This window comes from Danio aesculapii, chromosome 19, assembly GCF_903798145.1.
Source record: "Danio aesculapii chromosome 19, fDanAes4.1, whole genome shotgun sequence".
NCBI classification, from domain to species: domain Eukaryota; kingdom Metazoa; phylum Chordata; class Actinopteri; order Cypriniformes; family Danionidae; genus Danio; species Danio aesculapii.
In genome coordinates, this window is record NC_079453.1 from 21,855,465 (window position 1) to 21,863,467 (window position 8,003).

Sequence of the window (8,003 nt, forward strand, 5' to 3'; positions counted from 1 at the left end):
AATTTAAGTGGACTGAACATATAGATTGTCAAAAATAGTGAAGAATTGTGTTTCAGCTCAATTTTAACAAGTCCACTGTAAGAAATGCAGTGTTCCACACAATTCATTCATGCTGTCCCAACACAAATTGATTCATTTAACTTAACAAATTTAAGTGAACTGAACATAAAGCAATTAAGTTGTCCCAAAAACATCTCAAGAATTGTGTTTCAGCTTATTTTGAATAAGTAGTTTGAACAAGCAGCAATATCTTTATTTGAGTGTGTATTAAAGAGGTACACAAACACAATTCCTTCAGTTTGCCAAAACACAAAATGATTTAATTGTTTTACATTTTGCTGATTGAACATAAAACAAATAAATTGTCTAAAAAATGGTCAAGAATTGTGTTTCAGCTCAATTTAAACTAGTACACTCGAAGAAATGTAGGGTTCCACATTCATTGATGTTGTCCCAGCACAAATTGATTAACTTTCCAAATTAAAAAAAGCGGATTGAACATTATTAATCAGTTAAATCAAGAATTGTGTTGTTTCAGCTCATTTTAAATAAGTAGTTTGAGCAAGCGGAAAAAATACTTGGTGTTAAATGAAGCAGCCTCTTTGGAAACTTAGAAGAACAGAAAAAAACTGGCAGGAAAACTTAACAAAACAACATCACTCCTGCCAAAAACAATTATCATGCCATCCTTGATGAAATCATAGTTTCATAGTCATTATAATCCTCTTTGACACCTCTTGATTCAGCTGTGGAAAAAAAACTTACATATACAACTATATGAAATCTCTTGTTAGGCATGTAATGGAACGAAGTACAGCTACATCTGTGAAATAGATAAATAGTTTAGATTACATACACAAGCACCCTGTTTCCCCTGCTTCTGGTATCTGCTAAGTGCCGCTCCCAGTTGGACAATGCATCACATTTTCTGTTCATTGTTCTTGTCTTGACATCCACAACGTCCTGAATAGCAGGAAGCCAAGAGTATGAGAAACAGCACTTAATGTGACGTGATTCAGATTAGGAGAACCTTCCAACCGCTGTGGAATAAATTATATAATATGAAACTTCATTCAACTGTTGACCTAAAAACAGCTCCACCTTTTAACTTGAAGCCTGATTTCAGTTTCAATCCAAACACAAGGATTTTAGAATAAGATTTCCTTTTGCATGCTGTAAAAATATCAATTTACACTTAAATCAGATGAACACTTTCATGTAGTTTGTTGATTTTGGATTATTTATGCTTTCTAGTTGCATTTTGGGACTCCTTTGACAACATTTGATGTAGAAAAGTTGAACAAATAATGTTTATTGACACTTTGTATTTGTTCAAATAATATATTATCTGACTTCATTATGTGAAACCATTAACGGCACCTTAAAATAACCAATCAGTTGTTAAATTAAGTCGTTTTAAATAGCAAAACAGAATGAAAAACATTTAAACAATCTATTATACTTTTATACAAATGGTAACAAAAAAGAAAGACAAAAATGAATAAGTAAATCAATTTAAAAAAACCCTGCACCATATAGAGTAAATAATATACACCATCAGGTCTTACTTGGTCAAACTCAAAACATTGAAATTGGAGTGAAAAAGTAAGAGTAAAATGGTCCATGAATCATAAGTGCCCTACTTTCAACTCTTAAAAAGATAAGCAAGGAAGACACCACAGATTTTTTCAAGCATTTTAGAATCATCTGCCCTAGCCAAACGAATTATTTCAAGCTTAAAAGCAGCAACCATTTATGAAAAGTAGGTGTTAAAGTGGACTTCCAATCCATCAAGATCATCAATTCAATTCAATTCACCTTTATTTGTATAGCGCTTATACAATGTAAATTGTGTCAAAGCAGCTTCACATAAAAGGTCACAGTAAATAGGAACAGTGTAGTTCAGTTTGTAGAGTTTAAGTTCAGTTCAGTTTAGCTCAGTTCAGTGTGGTTAATAATCACTACTGAGAGTCCAAATATTGAAGAGCAAATCCAACGATGCGCAGCTCTACAGATCCCGAACCATGCAAGCCAGTGGTGACAGCGGAGAGGGAAAAGCTTTCCTTTTAGCCACCACCATACCAAACATAATAGACATTTGCTGATTATGTGACCATGCTAAGACATGGTCAGAGCATCTAAACAGGGCTAATTCAATATCTGGACTAATGTTTTTTGTTGGATTTTTAATAATTGCAACAGCCACGTAAAGATTAATATATTTACATTAACAATGATGGCGATATTTGGCAATTTATGTCAATAATAAATTCTATTCATGTTTATTTCTATAGGGCTTTTACAATGTAGATTGTGTCAAAGCAGCAGAAGTTCTAGTAAACTGAAACTGCGTCAGGCCAGTTTTCAGAGATGAATTTCAGTTTAGTTTAGTTCAGTTTGGTTTATTTTCACTGCTGAAAGTCTAAACACGGAGGAGCAAATCCATTGATGCGCAGCTCCTTTAACTCCCAAATAAAATTAACAAAAAAGTTGGTCGATTGACAAATGTTTTTTAGGCTACTAAGATTCAATACGTTCAAATAAAATGTAGACTATATTTAGACATTTTTTTAGACATTTTTTTTTTTTTATCTCAGTCTAACTTGATCTTTTGTGTGATCTAGCCTATGATTAAAAAAAGTTAATTCACTTTTTACAGTAGGTGGCACTAGAAGAAATTAGTTTAATGCTGGAAATACTTAAGGCAGGGCTACTCAACCCTGTTCCTGGAGATCTACCTTCCTACAGAGACCCAACTGCAGTTGTTTTGAACTGTTTTGAAGCTGCAGGCCCAGAAACCCAACTGCACGCTCAGACCTGCACTTTCAGACCCATCGTTAGGGTTAGATTGTCAGATGTTGCTACTTGCTAGAAAGTGCTGGTCTGTGCTTGCAGTTGCAAGATGTCCTCACTGCAGTCTGTAACCATAATGACGTACTACGTAGTGGACATTGTACCGCTCACTAAGGTAACCCCTATGCTACTTTGATGGTTTGGTTTAGGATAGGGGGAGGTGTAGGCAACTGTCCACTATGTAGTGGACCTGGTCCAGTACGCCATCAACCTGCAGGCTGCACCGAGGACTGTCTCTACAGTTAGGTCTCCAGACCTGCCGCTTCACCTGACCCAACAGCAGGTGGCACTGTTTGAGAAAATGATAGGATTGAAAGTGCTAGTGTGAGTGTGCAGGTCTGAGCGGGTTGTTGCTAGATCGGATATGGTTGTGGCCGGAAGTTAACGATAATTAATTATATTATTTATTAAATTTCCCATTTATTGTATTTTATTAATCCCTACCCCAATCCTAAACCCAACACATCACAGTAACGTAAAAACAGTAGTTGTACTGAGTATTATTTATGCTATCTATTAAATTACCCAATAAATTGTATTTTTATTTAATGCATAGCCCCACCCAAACTGTCACAGTACTGTAAAAATATTAATTATTGATATACAGTGTCATGAAAAATGTTACTATAATTGATGTACATATCGCACTTCCGGTCGGCTGCGTATCCGATCTAGACTTTACCATCTGAGCGTGCAATTGGGTCTCCGGGCCTGCAGCTTCACCCTACTCCAGAGTTCAACTCTAACTCTGATCAAACACACCTGAACATATTAATTAGGACCTGAACAGCGCTTGATAATTACAGGCAGGTGTGTTTGATATGGGTTGTTACTGAAATGTACAGAAAGGTAGATCTCCAGGAACAGGGTTGAGCACCCCTGGATTAAGGTATATCAAGCTGTGATTAAATACTAATGGTGGGCAAAGCGAGACTTCATGAAACATTGAAACAGTCGAAGCAAATGTGTCGAAAGCTTCGAAAGCTTTTGAAACCCCTCTCTATAGGGATGCCTAGTGGTCATTTTATGTATTGCTCTAGAACAGCTTCAGCAAAGAAACAGTTACACAAATTCAGGTATTAAACAGGTATAATGTGATTTAGTGAAGCGGTGAAAGTGATGAAGGTGATGCGTTCAAATCCAGTGAGATGCAGAGATGTTAGTTGTTAAATGCTTTGTTCTTGTAACATGTTTTGTTTTTAACATTGGTCTGACATCCGAATTAACACTTTGTAAATAAATATGTCTTCTGAAATGACAGATGCTTTGAATCACTTTAGTCACATGACCTGGTGTTTCGAAACACTTTAGTCACGTAACCCAGGTGTTTTGGATCATGCTTCGGTGCAGTGCTTTGAAACACAGGATCTTGACACATCAGCTATGCCTATTAAATACATCTTCTATTATTAAAAAATAAAATAATCTAAGTAATTTGTATTATCATTAAACCTGTATCTGTTCCAACCTTCAAACTATGGGTAATCCCTCATGAATCTTTGGCGACCCCTAGATTGAGAGACACTGATGTACTGGACAAAGACTTACAAGACTATTAAGCAGGTCTGAGTTGGAAGTGGTTGGAGCTAAACTATGCAGAGCTGTGGCCGTCCAGGAATTGAGTTTGAGACCATTGCTGTACAGTTACATTTCCAATATAAGAAACATGTCAAAACAGAGATTGAGGTGTCATAAATTAATTCAATACCTAAATAAATAAATTAATAGCATTTGACAAGCAAATTGCCATGCTAATGACTGTAACAGTAATGTTTATAGTTTTTATATGTAACCTATGGATAAGTTAACATATGAGATATGGTTACAAATCAATACACTTTAAAAAATGATTTACAAAGTTTGTCCGTGAGTCTAATCTTATCCCCCAATATATCATGTCCAACATTTAGCTAATCGAAATGAAACGGGAAAAGTGTTAAACCTTTTTTATTTTACGGCAAAGCGAATAATCAGTTCCCATTGTGTTGCAATAGTGTCTTCTAGGTGTGGTGTTTGCTGTCCACATGCTTAAGATCATTTCAGTGAAGCGTTCAAGATGGTATCAGTTAAAGAGCACGCAAGTCATTCAGTTCATGAAGGAAACAGAAAAAGATTGAGTTAATCCAATAATTAATGATTTGGCATTACTGTTTTAATAATGCAACCAAGCCTTTATATGCACACCTTTGATTTATGGTACTGAGAGAACTTTGACATTAAGAAGATAGTTTCGGTATTTATGCTTGTTGACAACAACATATTTAATGCATAGCTAAGCAATAATTATTGTGTGAATTATTAAATAATTAAAGTACACATCCATCATGCAATAACAATTATCAATGATGCCACCATTAGATGTTTTGTTGACAGGGTAATTATGATGTTTCCCTCTTCAGTTGTTTATTTTGCCTCCATCAGGTATGTCAGTCCCTGTATATGCAAATAAGGAGTTTTTCGTTATAAGTAGCCAAGTAAATGTCAGTCATTTTTACCATATAAATGTCAATCATGCATTGAAACACCTCATCCTTAAGACTTTGCACCTAGTTGAGTTCTTACACTCTTCTTATTGGCATCGATGGTTCTATGAGGAAACTTTCAGTTGCATAAAAGTATAATTAGAGTGTATAAATGATCTCTTTTTTGAACCTTAATATTTTAAATCACAAACACACACAACACGGTTAAAATAAACATTGAACATGTTACCATTTTTCTCAGAAACGGTGCTGTTGACTTGATATTTTTACCAGATTTTGGTAATAACAAAAGTAATCAAAACACAAGAAAACACAACTTAGTTTAGAAATGAAGTTATCATGGGATGAAGTGTAACAAAATAAAATGACACAGGGAAAGAGTATTTAACACATGAAGAAAGGGAGGTGCAAACAGCATGGAAAGCTCAGACAGCTGCTGAAATCTCTAGTTAGGACCAACCCTGCACCTCATCAATTAAACTCTCAATTGATTTCAGAAAAAGAAAATAAAGCTGCTAGAATGCCCAGCTGATCACCTGACCAGAATCCAATAGAAAATAAAAACTAAAGGTCAGATTTCATGCAATAGACCCACACAACTGTCAAGGTTTTTAGACTGAAGTATGGAGTAAGTGAAAAAAATCACACCAGAGCAATGCATTCCCCATTCTCCATATACAAGAAGTGTGTTGAAGCTCTCATTACCAAAATAACAACAATTTTTCTTTAATGCAGTGTATTAGATACAATTTAGTAGATCAGTACTTTCTCCTTGTGTCATCCCATTGTTAATACACATAATAACATTGTGATTTTTGTTTTGCTTTATTTGGATGTTTGGAGTTTTACTAAAATCTGGGTCAATTTCATGTCAACTGCTCCTTCAGAAATATATTTACCAGAAAAAAATCATGACATGTGACTTCATGAATCATGAATTTTACCCGCTGTATACAGTTGAAGCCAAAATTATTGTTATACTGTTACATTTGAATTCTTTTATATTTTTGATTTGTTAAGCTCTGTTTTACAGAGAAGATTTTTCCCAACACATTTCTAAACATAATAGTTTTAATAACAAATGTCTAATAACTGATTCATTTTGTATTTGCTATGATGACAGTAAATAATATTTGACTATACATTTTTCAAGATACTTGTTTTGAGCTTAAAGTGACATTTAAAGGCTCTGATCCCTCCTCCAACAACACTTGATGTTGAAAAGTTTAACAAAGTGACATTTAATGACACTTTTTAGTTGTTTAAATGATATATTATCTGACTTTATTATGTAAAACCATTAACGACACCTTAAAATAACCAATCAGTTGTTAGATTTTTAATAATTGCAACAGACCTGTAAAGATTAAACTATTAACATTAACAATGATAGCAATATTTCTAATGAACAAAAAAGTTGGCCGATTGACTTAGAAATGCCATTAGGCTACTAAGATTTACTACATTCAAATAAAATGTAGAGTAGATGTGTATTTTAGACACTGTTTTTAGAATCCTCATTCTTTTCAATATTGCATTTAACCTCAGTCTAACTTGGTCTTTTGAGTGATCTAGTCTGTGAATTAAAAAAAAATCAATTTTGACAGTAGATGGTGCTTTAAAGGCTGAAATGCTAAAAGAAATTAGTTTAATAACTGGTAACTGGGCGTAATTAAGGTATATTGAGCAGTTGTAATTAAATACATGTTTTATTATTTACAGTTGAAGAATTATTACAACCCCTGTTTATTTTTTCCCCAAATTTCTTTTAAACAGAGATGTTTTCAACATATTTCTAAACATAATAGTTTTAATAACTCATTTCTAATAACTGATTTATTTTATCTTTGCCATGATGACAGTAAATAATATTTGACTAGATATTTTTCAAGACACTTCTATACAGCTTAAAGTGACATAAGGTTAATAAGGTTAACTAGGCAGGTTAGGGTAATTAGGAAAGTTATTGTATTATATATATATATATATATATTAGTGCTGCCAATCGATAAAAAAAATGAACTAATTAATCACACTTTTTTGCAATTAATCGCATTTAAGACTGAAACTTGTAATTTCGGCTATTCAAATGTAAAATTAATATAAACACAAGACAAAAAAATTTAAAATTAAAAATATGATTGTTTATTAGAATTTCTGTTTAACTTGTAACACAGTTTCTTCATGTAAACAAATACCTGGAATAAACCCTCAAGATCCTCAAACTGTTGGCTTGACAGTCATATTTATTACAGAAATAAAAACACTGGCATGTAAGTGCCATTTGAATTTCAAAACAATCAATGCCAATAAAGAAAAAATATATATTTCTGTATTGGATTCTAAGTGGACTGTGACAAAAATGCCAAAATACAGGTGCTGCAAATATGGAAATTGTAATATTATAATAATAAAGTAATGAATACAAACAATTGTTCTCATTGAAAAGTTGAATTGCTGAGAGTTGAGAACATTTATTATAATTTTGTGTAGTCCTCCTTGACATTATCAGGGGACAATGTGGCCCTTTTCTTTTGAATGATGTGACCTGAGAGTGAGACATTGTTTTACACTGACTAAACTACTGTCCAAAAATCATGTAAAAAAAAAATCATATAAAACATTACTTCAATTTTACTACAAATGGCAGATTTGTAAAAAAAAAAT